Raw genomic sequence first — 15,734 nt, 5'->3', positions numbered from 1 at the left:
AATGTAATGAAAATTTGTCTTTGATGAAAATGCTAACAAGGCATATAGTTAAATACTGAGTTTCACTATCAGTAAGGGCTGAGTCCTAATTAGGAAAATGGTTGGAATGAAAACCTGTAGCCACTGTGGCCCACCAGGACCCCTGTTCTGGGATGTCCCTGTATTTTGCCGCATTCATTACCTTCACAAGCCTTCCAGAGCCTGCTGCAGAGAAGCATCTCCCACAGGATGGTTGTTTCCACAATGGGGAACGATGGGATTTTGATAATGTGCAGTGTAACATGGCACTTAGTTCAGAGAGCTCGGTTTTGTTCTCATCAGACCACTAACCTTCTGACTGAAGCCAAGATGCTCTGCGTCCTTTGTTTTCTAACAGAGGTTTTCTCTTCCTGTCTTATGTATTAAGTGCAGAGTTGATTTAATGCTTTTTTTTTTTTGCGTTTCTCTGAACTCCATTTCCAGGCTCCTGATACTGACAAGGTGCAGGTGTGAATGCAACACAACAGGCCCCTCCTCCTCATCAAAGTAGTGCTGGTCCACAGGTGAGTCGGCTTTGTTAAATACCAACTGCCTTGGAGAACAGCAGACACAGTTTGGTGAGCTGAGGCTATGATGGCAGTTCTGCTCATGCTGAGGTCTTCCCTGCATTTCCAGATCCGTAAAATAAGCACAACAAGGCACAGAACTGGACAAAGATGCAATGAAATCCAGAATTAATAAAAGGAGCTTCTACCCTAAATTTACTATTTTTTCTTGATAAAGCTTCTGTCTTCCCAGCATCACTGTCATGCACTTTCACCTGCTGGCTGTCTATCTGTGAGCTGTCAATTAAGCCGATTCACAAGCTGCTCCCAGTCTTTTGTCATCTGCCACCTTATGAAGGCGTAATGGAGTTTGTGTCAGTGGTGCCAAGGCAAATTAATTAAAGTAAGTTTTTTATTTTACTAAACCTGAAGTTATTCCAATGCAAAATGTGTGACTCATAACTGCTATCAAGAAAGGGTGAACGACTTCCAGGGGGGGCAGGGGGAACTGCAACTGTGTGTGGCACAAGCTAAAAAGAGGCAAGTGTTTGTCCCAGATGTGCTTCTTGTAGGATGCTTCAGTGTTTTAAGATTGGGAGCTTTAAGTTGCACTTTTGTTTTGTTCTGCGTTTGTGGTTTTTTTTTTTTTTTTCCCCATCTGGTGCTAGTGAGAGCTAACAGCTGGTACTGATAGAGAGGCGAACAGGCAAGATAATAATGATGCACTTTGGGCAAACATGATGCGGGGGTGCCCTTCAAGAATTTACCTGCAGAAATGAAAATGCCAACACCATAAGCCTGTGTGAATACTAGAACATTGTGTCTTCATATGTTGTTAGGTCCTTGGCACAGCAATGTGCAAATGTCGGTCTCCGTGGCTTCTCCTCATAGATGTGAGGCTCTACTAGTTGAGAAGCATTCCATATACATTTTGCTCTTCTGTTTTTATTTTTTTTTAATGTGCCATCTTTCATCTGTTTCTTTTTGCTGCTATAATATGGGCTGGTGAAAATCAATATGATGATGATGATGAGAAAGAAAAAATAGGAAAAGTATTGATGATGTGTATAATGCTGCAGCTACATCAGTTGTATTTATCAAAAATCTTAGCAAGAAGGTTGCACTTCAATAATAATAATTTTATTTCATGGCGCCTTTCTAAACACATACTTATATACTGTACATACTGTATATCTGCATCTATGGAACTGAAAATACAGCAATAAGAAGGCCATGTAGTGTAAGCTAATCTAAATAGATAAGTCCTAAGACGAGATTTGGAAATAGGTAGGGAATCTGTGTCCCAAATGTTTTGGGGTAGTGTGTTTCAGAGATGAGGAGCACTACGACTGGAACCCATGGTGATCAGGCATGCAGGGGAGGTGATTGGTAGACCAGAAGTAGAAGAGCTAAGAGTGCGGTTAAGTACATAAATATATATACGAGGTCAGAGAGGTATAAAGGAGCACGATTATGAAGTGCTTTGAAGCTAAGTAGAAGAATTTTAAAATCAATGCAAAGCCAATGAAGCTGTTTAAGAGATGGTGTAAAAGTGTTGCACAGAAGAGGTCTGAGTTATAATATGGGCAGCTGAATTCCAAAAAAGCTGGAGTTTATGAAGAAGCTTATGTGGGAGACCAAAGAGAACAGCCTTAGCTCATAAGACACTTTTAATGGTGAACACCATCTCATGAGCCTTTAAACACCTGCTGTTCTTTCCATGTGTTTGTTTGTCCCTCACTCGAGTTAAGTGACAAACAAAAATCAAATGCCTCATTTATACCGGACCTCTTCTATACCTCACCTGGTGGTCCCTATAAGTTGGAAGTTTTCTGTCTTCAGTACAATCTTTCTGCAGTAGCTCTTAAAGAGTCCTGGGCTCAAACTCCAGCTCGGCCAACATCTGGGTGGAGTCTGCCTGCATGTCCGTGTGGGGTCTTTCTCTGGGTATGGTGGGTGTCTACAGTTACTCCAATATGGATCAGCATAGATGTGTTTATGGAATTCACTGGTGTTTCATCCTGCTGTGCACCTATTGGTTGCTAGAACAGGCAATGGCTCTCTGTACTAGATGGATAAATGGATGGCTGGTGAACTTGCATCAATGCATTTCACAAGTAGACAACTTTAGTCCAATTTACTTCCACTCATTTTCATCTCACAGTCACAGCCTTGGTGTATAAGCCCTGTCACAATACACTCAATTTTTCTTTTTAGTCACAGACTTGATTTTCATAATCTTAAATCATCATCACATTAAATGCTTTCTGGTCAGGGGGTGTGATAAGTGCTGTGGTATAGCGGGTCCACAGCTCTCCCAGCAAAGGCCAGTTTTTAAATAAATCAGCACGCTCGCGGCTTAGCGAGGGGGCGTGGTGGCTGTAGCGTCTCGGGGCGATCTGCGGTGTGGGCGTTTCTCACCTAAGTGCACAGGTGAGAGACTGCCCACATCCGTGATTGTTGCTTGGGCCAATGTGCTGCAGCTGCCATGTTCTCTCTGCATATATAGAGAAGCCCGAGTTGGCCGTAGAAGGAATAAAACGGTGTACAAAAAAGAAAGAGACGGAGGTTGCCTGAAGAAAGCAGGAAGTAAGAGAGAATAACAGAAGGCTCGCATGGGAGAAAGCAGGCAGCTGGGAAGAGACCCCACGAGGGGAGTGTTTGGCCAACATTCAGTGGGGCTGAAGGTAGCGGTCACTCCAACTGAGTAATTAAGTAGCTGGAGTGACCGGTAGAGGAGTAGACTTGGCCGTCGATAGGAGCGGGAGTCGATGAGGCTTTGGGCTGGTGTAGTCCTGGCATGAGTGCCTTGGCCACTGGGAAAATTGTCCAAGTCTTGGTCTGGTTGGGAGCCGACCTAGCTAAGGAGCGGAGGGCAGCTGTTCCTGCATGTAGGCGACTCTCTTGTTGAGCAGCCCAGATGGATGTAGCAGGGGAGCCACCATGGTAGTTGAAGACACCGGGCTTTTAGTGTTTGAAAAGTCTGTTTCCTGATGAACGTTTTAACCTCGGGTTTTAAAGGATTGTTCTATTTATTCATTGATTTTTTTTAAACCTCCACATTTCTTTTATTGGATTATTTATTTATTGAACTGTACTGAAAGCACTGCACTTCGTTTGAACAGTTTTTTGTTGACTATTTTAATAAAAGCACTTTGCACTTTTTGAACCATCCCCTTGCTCAATTGTTGTTGTCTCACTGACTAGCTCATCTCGGTTATAACTATCGACGGTGTAGGGTTCAAGGGCTTCCGAACAGCAATGGGAACATGGAGCAGAACCCACATCGTCACAAGTGGTCCATCACAAACAACAAATTATTAAATAAATGATTGAGTTCTGAGAGTGTGCAGGCTCAGAATGAGTGTGGATGTGCGCATGATGGCAATGTTCTGTGTTTGATGGTGGTGCTTGACTGATCGAACATTTGCGTGCAAATTTAAGAGGATCAGTCAGGTACCACATTTACACCTTGGACTGGGTGGAGGCTCACATTTTCACCCAATCAAGACAATACAGGGTGGTCCAGATCTAATTTTGCAGATCCAGATCGTCTGGATGACTTTGATTTATGCTGGGACGATTCCAGTTCGGCGCAAAGACGATTTTTCATGTTGTCATTTCGCACAGTTCTCGATGGTCTGGGATTTTTTGGGTGATTTTCTATATAATAAACTTAAGTTATAGCGTAATGAAAATTACATAATTAGATTTGGACCACCCTATATAAGAGGAGCCTGCATGGGTGAGAAGGACACATAGACAGATGAAGAGAAGACACAGACAGAGAGAGAACAATAACAGAAAGAAGAGAGAGATGGGGCGCTGAAAAGAAATAAAGGGCATGATCACAGAGGAACGGTGTTGCAGAAATGAAGGCAGGCAGTGGGGAGTGACCCCATAAGTAGCATTTTGACCAGCACTTGAGGGGCAGAAGTTCCTTCATTTGAGCACTTTGAAGAGCTGGAGTGACTGTGCGCTTGGGAAGGCTTCTGTGGACATCGAGTGAATGATTGCAGGAGAAGGAGGAAGGCTTGGCTTAGTGCAGCACCCCGTAGGGAGCTCATGGGAGAGCAGGGATAACGCGCTTGTGAGGAAAGATTGGCTCTGCCTGTTGGGAGAAGTTCTCCTCTTGCTGCAGGTACCTATTTGGGGTAAGCAATGGAAACGTTGGTTTTAAAAGGATGCACCCGGGACTGAAGTTTTTTTTAGAAACGTTTCCTGTCATGGATTTTAACCTTATTTATTATGAAAATTTTAACCTCCACACGGACACTTTTAAGGATTATTTATTTATTTGTTGATGATGCCCTGTGCTAATTGCACTATGATGTTTTATTTGAATTTTAATAAAAGCTCTTGTCACCTTTGCTGTAAGTGTGTGTCCTCATTTGCCCAGCTCATCTTGGTGACTGCAGTCAGTTCTGGGTTGAAAATGCTCCCAGTAGCGTCAAAGCATTGTGGAGCTAAACCGGACTGTCACAGGGAGATGTCAGGTTTGTCAACTGCAGTTGCTGATCTCTTTGCCTGAGGATGTCCAATTGCACAACTAGGAATTGGATGGGGATGACTTTGTGATGATTTACCAGCGGACTTTTCATATTTCCAAATTATCAGATGCTTCCTCCTTTTTCTGACCTACAATATTGTGCTGCCTGACTATGCCTGTGCCGAACAGATGCTTTCCTGGTTTGGTGAGTTCACAATCCCTGCCCTATTTTTTCCATTCTCTCATGTTACCCATTTGATTTTGTCGAGGGCAAGTCACCGATCAGTTGGACTGCATCACTGTGGATTTCAAAAAAGAATCTGCATTGACTGCTTCTAACTCGATAAGATTATCTATAGGAAGTCTGTGAATGAAAACTACTGGGAAAGACGTCTAATGTGAAGGAATAAACAACGTGGATATTTTGGACCTTTGAAACAGAAGAGGAGCTCGTCTTTCTAATTTCCAAGTGAATTATGTATCATGACAGAATGGTTTGTGGGGAGCATAGATTGCTGCTTCCGTACCTGTAAAACCCTCACGCCTGCGCCAGTTCTGTCATGTTATTGGCTCTCCGGAAAAAAAGGATGAGCTCACGATCTTCTGAAAATGTGAAACTGTACTGTGAGTTTGTCACAGATTTCATGCAGTTTGTCATTACCAGCGATTCCTAATCCTGTCATTTGACATCCACAAGCAACGAGCAACTGCAGTCATTGAGTTTGTCACCTCCTCTAACTAGAAGTTGCTCCATTTGATAGTGTTTTCAAGCCGTTCAAAAAATGGTTTATTTTAGGGAGCACCCTTCTCCTGTAAATACCACCTAGCAGTAACTACAGTAGAATTATTAATATTTATATTTTAACAGTATGAAGAAAATGAGAGCCCTTTTAAATTTATTGAATCAATTTGTACAGCTATCACATCCAAAATGATTACAATTGGTACCATTTACGTGAATCATTTAAGTCAATAAAAGAAAATAAGGGGTTACGCTGTTTTCTTATGGCTTCTCCACGCCTTGTGTCTAATGCCGCTATGATCAGCACTGCCCCCATAACCCTGTGCAGGACCAAATGGGATTTGTGACAGACAGATGGAGGTCCTTTCTTAGCAAAACAAAGCCAAGGCATTCTCCACATTCAAAGTAGTCCTGCAACTGTTTCTGCTTGCATTTTGACGGCTATATTTACAAAGTATCTGCTTTGAGTTGACCGATAATTTGCTTTGAGAACCGAGCCATTTATTCTTTATTGTGTCGGTGGGTCCTGCTCACCTCGTGCATTTATTGTTCATCATTGATTACCAAAATGGAGTAGCCTAACTAACCAGCAGAAAATTGAATCCTGAGGCTTAATTCAGAAATGGTCCCTGGTGAATCGGCCTGAAACTAAATCTGGCATGTATTGACAGAGTTGTTTGGGAGCATTTAAGATTTTGCTCATAAAAGGCCAGATTAGACGTTTATAAATATGCAAACAATTGTGATAAACTGCACTGAGTTCTATTGATTCAAGTGAAAGGGCAACAGCTGGAAAGTCACCCTCTGCAATCGGATCCGCTTTAAGTGTTTACTCGGAGTTAAGCTAAAAATTCATTTAATTGAGCTTGTCTCAGGTTTCAGGTTACATTCCTATTTGTTTTTAGAAGCTAGATGTTATTGGTCATCCATCTTCCTAGGAATCCCAAGAGCATAGAACAAATCAGTATTTCTATAAATACTCACTACATTTATGCTTTTTCAACTCCATTGAAATGCCCTTCTATTACACCTTGCAACATCTTCAGCCTGTAAATTTACTGCGTACACTCCTTGCCTGGCTTTTTGTGTTGCCAGGTCATTAAAATGCAAGTGTGGTGTATGTGCATAAGAGCTTCGTTCAGGAGCCCGTATTACAGTATATGCAGACGGAGAGGTGAGATAATATTTCAGAAGGCCTCACCGACGCTGGCTACCTTTTGGGAATGCTAATACAGCACAATTGATTTCCAAAATACATCCATTGCTGCTGCTGTGCTTATTCACTCTTTCAAGCTGTCTCTTGGCTTAAGCGAGGATTTCTCCACAGATGAGAAATTATTCGCTGATTGCACATTAACAAGAAAGCCGTCAGACGCCCCGAACTTCTTTCTAAACAGATTTCGCTCAAAATGTAATACAGTCGGTGCGCTTTCATTTGTTATTCAGGTTTGCAGCTTGGGTCTGATCCAAGCCTGTATTTTATCAGCAGTAATTGCTACTTCCACAAGTTGTGCGGCCCCTCCAGTAAGCTCGGCTTCTCAAAAGAAACTGATTGCACACAAATGAACCTGCTCTCCATTAGACGCCTAAAGTGAGCAAAGGTTAATGATTAACACTGACGACACAAGCAGGCAGGCTATTGAATAACCGTATAGTAACATTCTGAGATATTTATCTGGGATTACGCCTCTAAATTGGGAGGTTTTTAATTACAACAAAGAAGGAAAAAAAGTGTGGCGTGCTTGAAGTGCTTCTAGTTCGACCTGAACTTGGGTAAATTGCTGTGTCTCTTTTTCAGTCTGATCTCAATATGCTGCTATGCTGTGGATTTAGTACTGCTGTTTGTTGTTCACAATAGGATCAGTCACTTGTTCATGTTTACTGTGTTGTAGAAGTGATAAAGAACTAGGGTGTTATACCGTGTTAATCAATATGAATGTAGTTAGAAGTCAAGCAAATTGACATCTTTTATTGCTTTTGAGGCAATTCAGGCCCCTTCTTCAGACAAAATGTAATCAAGAAAGGATGATCAAGCATTGGAAGGCTTTGGCTCGGGCCATTTCAATGTTTTTAAAAAGCCTCAATTGTTCTCATACTCTTGACAAATTTCCAGCAGAGATGTTATTTTTATTATGATAACCATATGTAGACCTCTCCAAGGTTTTGTTCCATTATGTGAATTTTGGAGTCATAAGAGTCATGGCAGATAGGCGTTAAATAGTAAAATAGACATTTGCACTGAATATGTCACATAATGTTCAAAGCTTTCTAGAAGTGTCAGGGAGACAAGCAAAAAAAAATTCATAGTGTTCAAATTGTCCTGAAAGCAAGATGGCAAGTAAAGTTTTGCACAAAACTGTAAGATGCGCGAAATGATAGCAATAAAAGGGTCAAAGGTGGGAAGTCAAAAATAACAAGCAAAACCAAAGTGTGAGACAAAATTCTTAGTGAAAAGTTACAAGCACAGAGGTCGAAACTGAATGAAACTCGCAAGAAGAACTTTAGCAGAAGTCTTTGAACATTTTTTTGTACCTGCTCATTGTGTAAGAAAGAGAACCCCCTATCTAACCCTTTATCCTGTCGCACCAAATACAAACAAGTCACACTTAGAAGTTTGGGATACGGACCTAATAACAGGTGCTCAAAATGGCGGTGATCAAAGGACCTAACCTACCATCTAAGACATTACAAAAAAAAAAAACCTTACAACATTTAAACCATTAGGAAAATTGTGCAAATTATGACAGGAATAGAATGCTTGACCTCAAAAATTCCCCAATTGTAGCCAAAAGAACCAACAGCAAACCAGCTCATGACACAAATATAACTGTCTGTATCATAAGCCAGGAAAGGGAAGCTAAATAAAGGTGCTACAGTTGTAAATGTTATATTCACCCAAGCACAAAAAAGCTAGCGGACCTCCATAACCCTGCACTAAAGGCCTTTCTTAGCCCACGGGATAGGCCTCACCCCAGACAGCCTAGTGCCAAACAAGTGCCCTGAAGAATAAAACTCTGTGAACACAATGTGTTATAGATTTATATATAATTTGCACTTATTTCTAATTTGTGGCCATTTGTTGTTTGCAGCATCAGTCCTGGAAGGAGGACAAGCCGAGAGGCCGCTACCTCTGTAGCTCCACCACTGCTTCTGTCACTGCGTGTATGCAGACTGTATCGTTCTATGGCAGGCAGCGGTGCTGCAAGTATGTGATGAACAACGGCTGTAAATATTTATCATGTCTTAAGAGTGTTTGCCAATGGTTGTTGCTTGCTGTATGTACAAAGTAATTTTGCCATAAGCAGTTTACAGTTCTGTGTAAAGCCAGGACTGTCTGATGTGTTCACGACCAGGGCAACTGCAAGGCAATGGAATGCAAAGTGTTTTTGTTGCTATCCTCTCCGCTTTTGTTACTGAAAAGAGCTTTCTGTAAGTTTTGATCTGCGTGATATCTGGAAATGAATGAAATGTTGTCAAAGATTTGTTTGGTGCCATTTTGATTTATTCTGTAACAATTTTGGACGTTGTTATTTATTATTACTTTTGTCTTTTCATCATGCCACTGTTCGTTTGCTATAGATATACTGTTTGTATGATCATTCTCAATAGTTGGTCCAAAATTTGAATCAAACAAAACAAAGGAAAGGATAACCGGGTAGTTTCATTATGATTTTATTATTCTGGTTGTTCAAACATGCTCAAACAATTCTAATGCATACTCCTACGTAATCCTGTGTTTATTTGTTTAATGAGCTCCAGTTCTGTGGAGTCGCTCCTTCTTCTTCTTTTTCTGCCAAATGTAAATTCACAACATAGTAACAGTTAATTTGGTGTAAGATGCATACAGTAACCCAACGTTGGAGAGAATTATGGATTGCTTTTGTGACATTCGCGTTATGATTTTTTTTCTATTTTGCTAACTTTGGCCATATGGGTGAAGATATCTTTGAGGTAACAATAATGTTAGTATTGGGCTGTGTATGTTGTGTTTTTGTACCCCCCTCCCTGAAATCCTTGTCCAATATGTTTTCAGTTTTGTAATTTTTATTTTAGGCTGCTGAAGTCTGAATGTTTCCTAAATGAACACTCCATCCACAAATTTATATCTTTTTTGTACTTAACCTATGTTGTTTGAAGTGATTGACAAGAAAATATTTTAAATATTATAAGTCATAAGGTAGGAGGTGGGGCTTTTCATTACAAAGCTCGATGTCATTTGAGTCCACTTAACTATCATACATGAAAGGATTTTCGTTATGCGGTTCAATAACCTGAATATTCATAGAAACCTGGATTCTTAAATGCCATGTAAACCCTTATTCTGTTTAGAGGAAACCGGGTTATTTGCTTCTAACAAACCTAATTAACAGAAGTAGATTTTGTGATGAATAACCCAATTGTGTGGCCATGTAAACCCTTATCCGGGCTACGATTAAGGACTTTGTAGTCTGCATGTGACCCTAACACTCTGTCAGTCTGTGTATGAATTTGCTTTGCACGCACTTTCAGCAGCCACATGTAGAAGCTTCCACAAAATACATTTCCAGAGGCAAAAAGTTTGGGTCATCCCATTATTTCTTCTCCTGGCTGAAATTGACCATCTCGATATTTCAGAAATCACTATATTTAAGTGAATGAGCTGGACGTACAGTGATGACCTTCACAGAACAATCTCAAGAGTGGTAGGGTAACACACTATGTTGTCAGATTACTTTTTAAAGTAACGAGTACCCTAACGTGATATTTATGTTATTGAAATAAAAATATCTGTATTATTATTATTCCAGCTTCCCTGGATGTAAGGTAAGAAGCACACCAACCAGGTCCTTTGCAGGGCTCAATTGCACAGCCAAGCAGAAAAGAGTGTGCTGTGTGCAATCCAGTGACAAAAACCTATAAAAAAGTGTCAATTTGAATAAACTACTTATAAAACACAAGAACATTATCACAGACATCATGCTTCTTTTCTGATTCATGGTAGTGATGATGATGTTTAACACTTTTTTTTACACAATTTAATTGAACTCGGTGCATTTTAACAAAGGAGAACTCCAGAAGATTACTAAACATGGTGTAGCCTGGACGGGGAGCTCAACTACCTAAACCCGACACAGATAGATATAAGACACAAGTTAAGCAACACATGTTTTCATTTATTTATTTTTTGTGGAAACACTTCCCAAATCGTTTTCCACCAGTGCAGCACAGTACAAAGCACAATAGCACAATCTGTCTTTGTCTTCCACCTCCACTCCTCGTTCAATAAGCTTTGTCTCCTTCGTCCCGACCTTTGGAACAGTGGCAGTGGGCTCCTTTTATCCTGCACCTGGGAGTACGTCCAGTGGCCTGGAGCACTTCCGGGTGAGGTGGAAACTCGACACAGTATGGCTCAACAGTCTGTGCAGCACCCACAGAACCCAACAGGGCTGAATTACAGAACTCTAATGTCCACGATGCCCTGTGGGAAATTGTGGCACTGCTGCATCCCGGGGGGTCTGTCATCAAGCGCTCTGGTGAAGATAATACCCTGTATGTGCTCTCTCCCCCGGTCCTTCCATTAAACAGGCGTTCCAGCCAGGTAGGAGCTCCAGGTGTCTGTCATAATGGATTATTAGGAAACCAGGTTTCTGCCTTAACAACATTACTCGCCTTAACCCAGTTATGTGTGTGCTTGTAGATGTATCGAGTGCTCAGGAGTCTGTGAACAAACGACTGATACCTGACACTTGGATTTTGTGACTCGAGTAATTTCATTTTTTTTTTCATGACATTTAGAAATAGTTTACTGTTGTTCATGATGGGTTTCAATTAAAGCCCATTGTATCGGAAAATTTGTTAATACAGTTCTCCATTAAAAGATAATTAAAATTTTTTCTTTGTCCTTCTCCATAAATATCATTTTGGGTGGTGGAGTATTCCTTTAACCAAAGGAAGAGGCCATGACTGTCTCTGAGGATATTGACGGCTGCCTTTAATTTTAGATGAGCCCACTTTCAAATATCTTTTTTTTTTTTTTTTTTTTTATAAATAAATCTTACTTCACCCTACAGAAATTTCAAAATGTCTGACTATCATTCAGAGCCATCTTAAAAATACTGTAAATACATCTCAGATGCATTTCCTTTATATCTCAAAATAGCTTCCAGTCCATTTTTTAGATATCTGAAATGTATTTCAAGGTAGATGAAAATGTTGTTCTTTTTATTTTAAGATATCTTCTGTACATTTTGAGGTAACTTATATACATAGGCAGAAAAATAAAAAATTTTACCGGAACTGATTTTCTTAACTTCTTCAGGTATCTTAAAATGCACAAGATGTCAGCTGACTTGAAATAGAGTCAGTGGGTGTGAAAGACATATTGACGATTGTTATTGGTCTTTATTTAGCCTTTTGCTTTTTGCTTGACCTGTGCTTTTAGGTTAAGACTCTATGGCTCAGATAAACAAACAGTTGGTAATTAGTTTTCTAAAGTATTTTGTATCAGTGTTTACCATGCAGAGCAGTATTCACAATGAGAGTCAACAATAAAACAAGCAGACCCTAGGAGCTATGATTACTTAATCCTGGTTTAAAATGTCCACAATTTATTTAGCAAATTACGCAATGAAAGCAGTTCTGACACGAAGACCCCAGCTTTTCTATAAGTGCAGAAATAAAGCTTGTGGATTCCAGAATTGTTCATGTCTCAAAAATGTAACTCTGAACAGTAGAAGCTGTGATAGTTCACTTAATTAAAAATCAGATCTGAAATGTTTCATAAATGGATTAGTGGCTGCTAGATTAAAAAAATACATTATATGCAGCATATATATATATATATATATTATTGATAACATTCATAAATAATAACAATATGCAAAGTACATTTGAATATTGGCAACCATACATCCTGATAAATGGTGATGTGTAGTTTCAGGCGGCACACAGACTTGTTAGCTACTTAACATGTCTCTAGTTAAGGCATCATTTTGTGTGTCAGCTTTCTTCAGAACAGGCCACATGCCTGTCTCAATATGGCTGCTGAGCTGTGCTCTTCATTGTGTTGTCCTTTTCAGTTCATGGTGTGAGATGGTCTTTCATCAGTTTGGTGAGAGAGAGAGTGAGGTAAAGTAAGCAAATTCATAGGTTTTCTGTCCAACCCCTAGAGCCATTAGGACATCATGGTACTTAAAGGTTTCTGATACAAGCCAATTCCAAACAGCTATACTTCAAACCAATGGAGCACAGAATACCTGCCCCCAAAACCATGTGTTGAGCTGAAGTTTGTCAGCCAGGTAGTCTGGCTTTCCTGTGGGGGTTGATTGAGCGAGTCCTGCAGAGAAACATTTGCCAAACTTGTTTCAAGCACTTCCCCCAACACTGTCATAAATTTAAAAAAGACTGGTTCTTATCAATGATAGACATTAGTGTTTTAAGTTACAAATAAAGACATACAAAATATTTATCAACCTACAGTATCTCACAAAAGTGAGTACACCCCTCGCATTTTTGAAACTATTTTATTATATCTTTTAATGAGACAACACTGAAGATATGACACTTTGACACAATGTAAAGTAGTCAGTGTACAGCTTGTATAACAGTGTAAATTTGCTCTCCCTTTAAAATAACTCAGCACACAGCCATTAATGTCTAAACCGCTGGCAACAAAAGTGAGTACATGCCTAAGTGAAAAATGTCCAAATTGTGCCCAACTAGCCATTTCCCTCCCCGGTGTCATGTGATTTGTTAGTGTTATACAAGGTCTCAGGTGTGAATGGGGAGCAGGTGTGTTCTTCAATCAACTGACCTCAACCCAATTGGAGATGCTTTTCACTTGCCTATTGGGGGCTAGGTGGTCTCATGGGCTTGGAACCCCTGCAAATTTTGTTTTTTTTCTGCAGTTCTGGAATTTTTTTTTGTTTTTTCCTGTCCTCCCTGAACATCTGACACTATTTTTTGTTAATTAATAAAGTATTGCCTAATTTTTATATTCTTTTTTTCTTTCTTCATCTTGTAAAGCACTTTAAGCTACATCATTTGTATGAATATGTGCTATAGAAATAAATGTTGTTGTTGCTGAAGACAAACCTGATGGCTGAAAGTTCAGAAAATAAGCAGCACATGAAGACTGCTGCAGTGGAGGTCTGACAAAGTTTCACTGGGGTGGAAAGCCAGCACTTGGAGAAGGCCATGGGTTCCAGACTTCATGCAGTCATTGATTGGACTTGGACTTGATTTGACTTTTAACCAGATATTGAAAATGATCTTTATATTATTGATTACTGGTGGGCTTTGCTCCCTGCTCGCCAACCCCCCAGCCAACGCTACGCACCAGCCGCTTCGTGTCTCTGTCACTCACGTATACGGATTTCAGTTTCACCAAACAACGAATCTTTTAATTCTCGTGGATACACCTCTTCATTGGGAAGAAACACTACTTTTCCATGATGGCAACATGAATTAGATGATCTACAAGTCTCTGACTTAAAGTTTAAATCTGAACATATTATTTGATTTCTTTTCGCCTTTCTGTTATTTCACCAAGTAATAATTTCCATTTGTTTTGTGCTAATGCGATCTTTTACTATCATTTTTTGGAGAATTTTGAATTTTATTACTGTAGTATTTAGTGTATGTATTTGAACCTCTTTACAATATTCTACTTTGTCATCTACTCTTTGTCTTTTATTTCTGGCCCCGGGCATGGTTAAATCTCTTGGCACAATTTCTTCTCTCGCTGGACTTGAAAGTATTTCTCTCAAAAAGTCACGTCTCATCCCAGGATTTCTTTTATATAATAGAGAGATGTTGGTTTTTCCAAATACTTTCGAGTCAACTCTAGAAACATGCTTTCTCTTTCACAATTAATAAGGCCACTTTGTTCCTGTGAACACTCAAATCTTTAGAAATGCTGTTCTACCCTTGCCCAGATCTATGCCTCACCACAGTTTGATCATGGAGGACTACAGAGGGTCCCTTGGAGTTCATAGCTTAGGTTGCAGTGTGAATTGTGAGATATTATATACAAAGACTAGGCCTGCTCACTTTGATCACCCAAATTCCCCGGCCTGCACTATGTGGCAGCCACTTCGCATTTCTGCTACTTGTGTTGTAAAGAGGGGGGCTGAACGCACCCCAAGGAGACGCAGTCGCTCCTCTGAAATCCCCTCTTAAACAGTGATATAATGGGAATCAAATACTTTTTGTTTTACCTCCTCTTTTGCTCGATCAGCTGCTGGATTACTGCTGTTGCCGTGCCGTGTGAACTGCATCTCACACGGTGTCATATCACCTATGTCCATATATTCAATCTCTTTTCATTTTTATCTTTTCTTCAATATTGCACTGAATTTTGATTCCGTGTTTGGAATTACATCGTGACAATGCAACGTATAACTGCCCGTGAGTGAATAATGTTTCTTACTCTCTACACAAATGTTTCTCACAATAGCATTCACACAAATGAGAAATAATTTTTCTTGCGGGATTTCACTTTCACCAAACAACAAATCTTTTAATTCTCGCGGATACGTCTCTTCATTGGAAAGAAACACTATTTTTTTTCCCTCGTGGCAACATGAATTAGACTATCTACAAGTCCCCGACTTAAAGTTTAAATCTGAACAATATATTTGATCCCTTTTTGCTATTCCTTTATTTCACCAAGTAATAATTTTCATTTGTTTTGTGCTAATGCGATCTTTTACTATCATTTTTTGGAGAATTTTGAATTTTATTACTGTAGTATTTAGTGTATGTATTTGAACCTCTTTACAACATTCTACTTTGTCATCTACTCTTTGTCTTTTATTTACGGCCCCGGGCATGCTTAAATCTCTTGGCACAATGTCTTCTCTCGCTGGACTTGAAAGTATCTCTCTCAAAAAGTCACGTCTCATCCCAGGATTTCTTTTATATAATAGAGAGATGTTGGTTTTTCCAAATACTTTCGAGCTTCTGAAAATAGGAGGACCATGTATAAAAATGTCCGTCT

The 15,734-nt window shown here is 39.9% G+C and overlaps 1 long non-coding RNA gene across 1 annotated transcript in view; it reads left to right on the top strand.

The window, feature by feature from the left end:
• Positions 1–611: 611 nt before the first annotated feature.
• LOC120518484 overlaps positions 612–15,734 on the top strand; it is a 99,849-nt gene continuing 84,726 nt past the window's right edge. The window contains exon 1 of the long non-coding RNA XR_005631243.1: positions 612–927. This is a non-coding gene — a long non-coding RNA (uncharacterized LOC120518484). The remainder of the gene's footprint in view (positions 928–15,734) is intronic.

This window comes from Polypterus senegalus, chromosome 1, assembly GCF_016835505.1.
Source record: "Polypterus senegalus isolate Bchr_013 chromosome 1, ASM1683550v1, whole genome shotgun sequence".
Taxonomy (NCBI): Eukaryota; Metazoa; Chordata; class Cladistia; order Polypteriformes; family Polypteridae; genus Polypterus; species Polypterus senegalus.
Note: the sequence above shows the minus strand (reverse complement) of the source record. Positions and strands in the feature narration are given on the sequence as shown.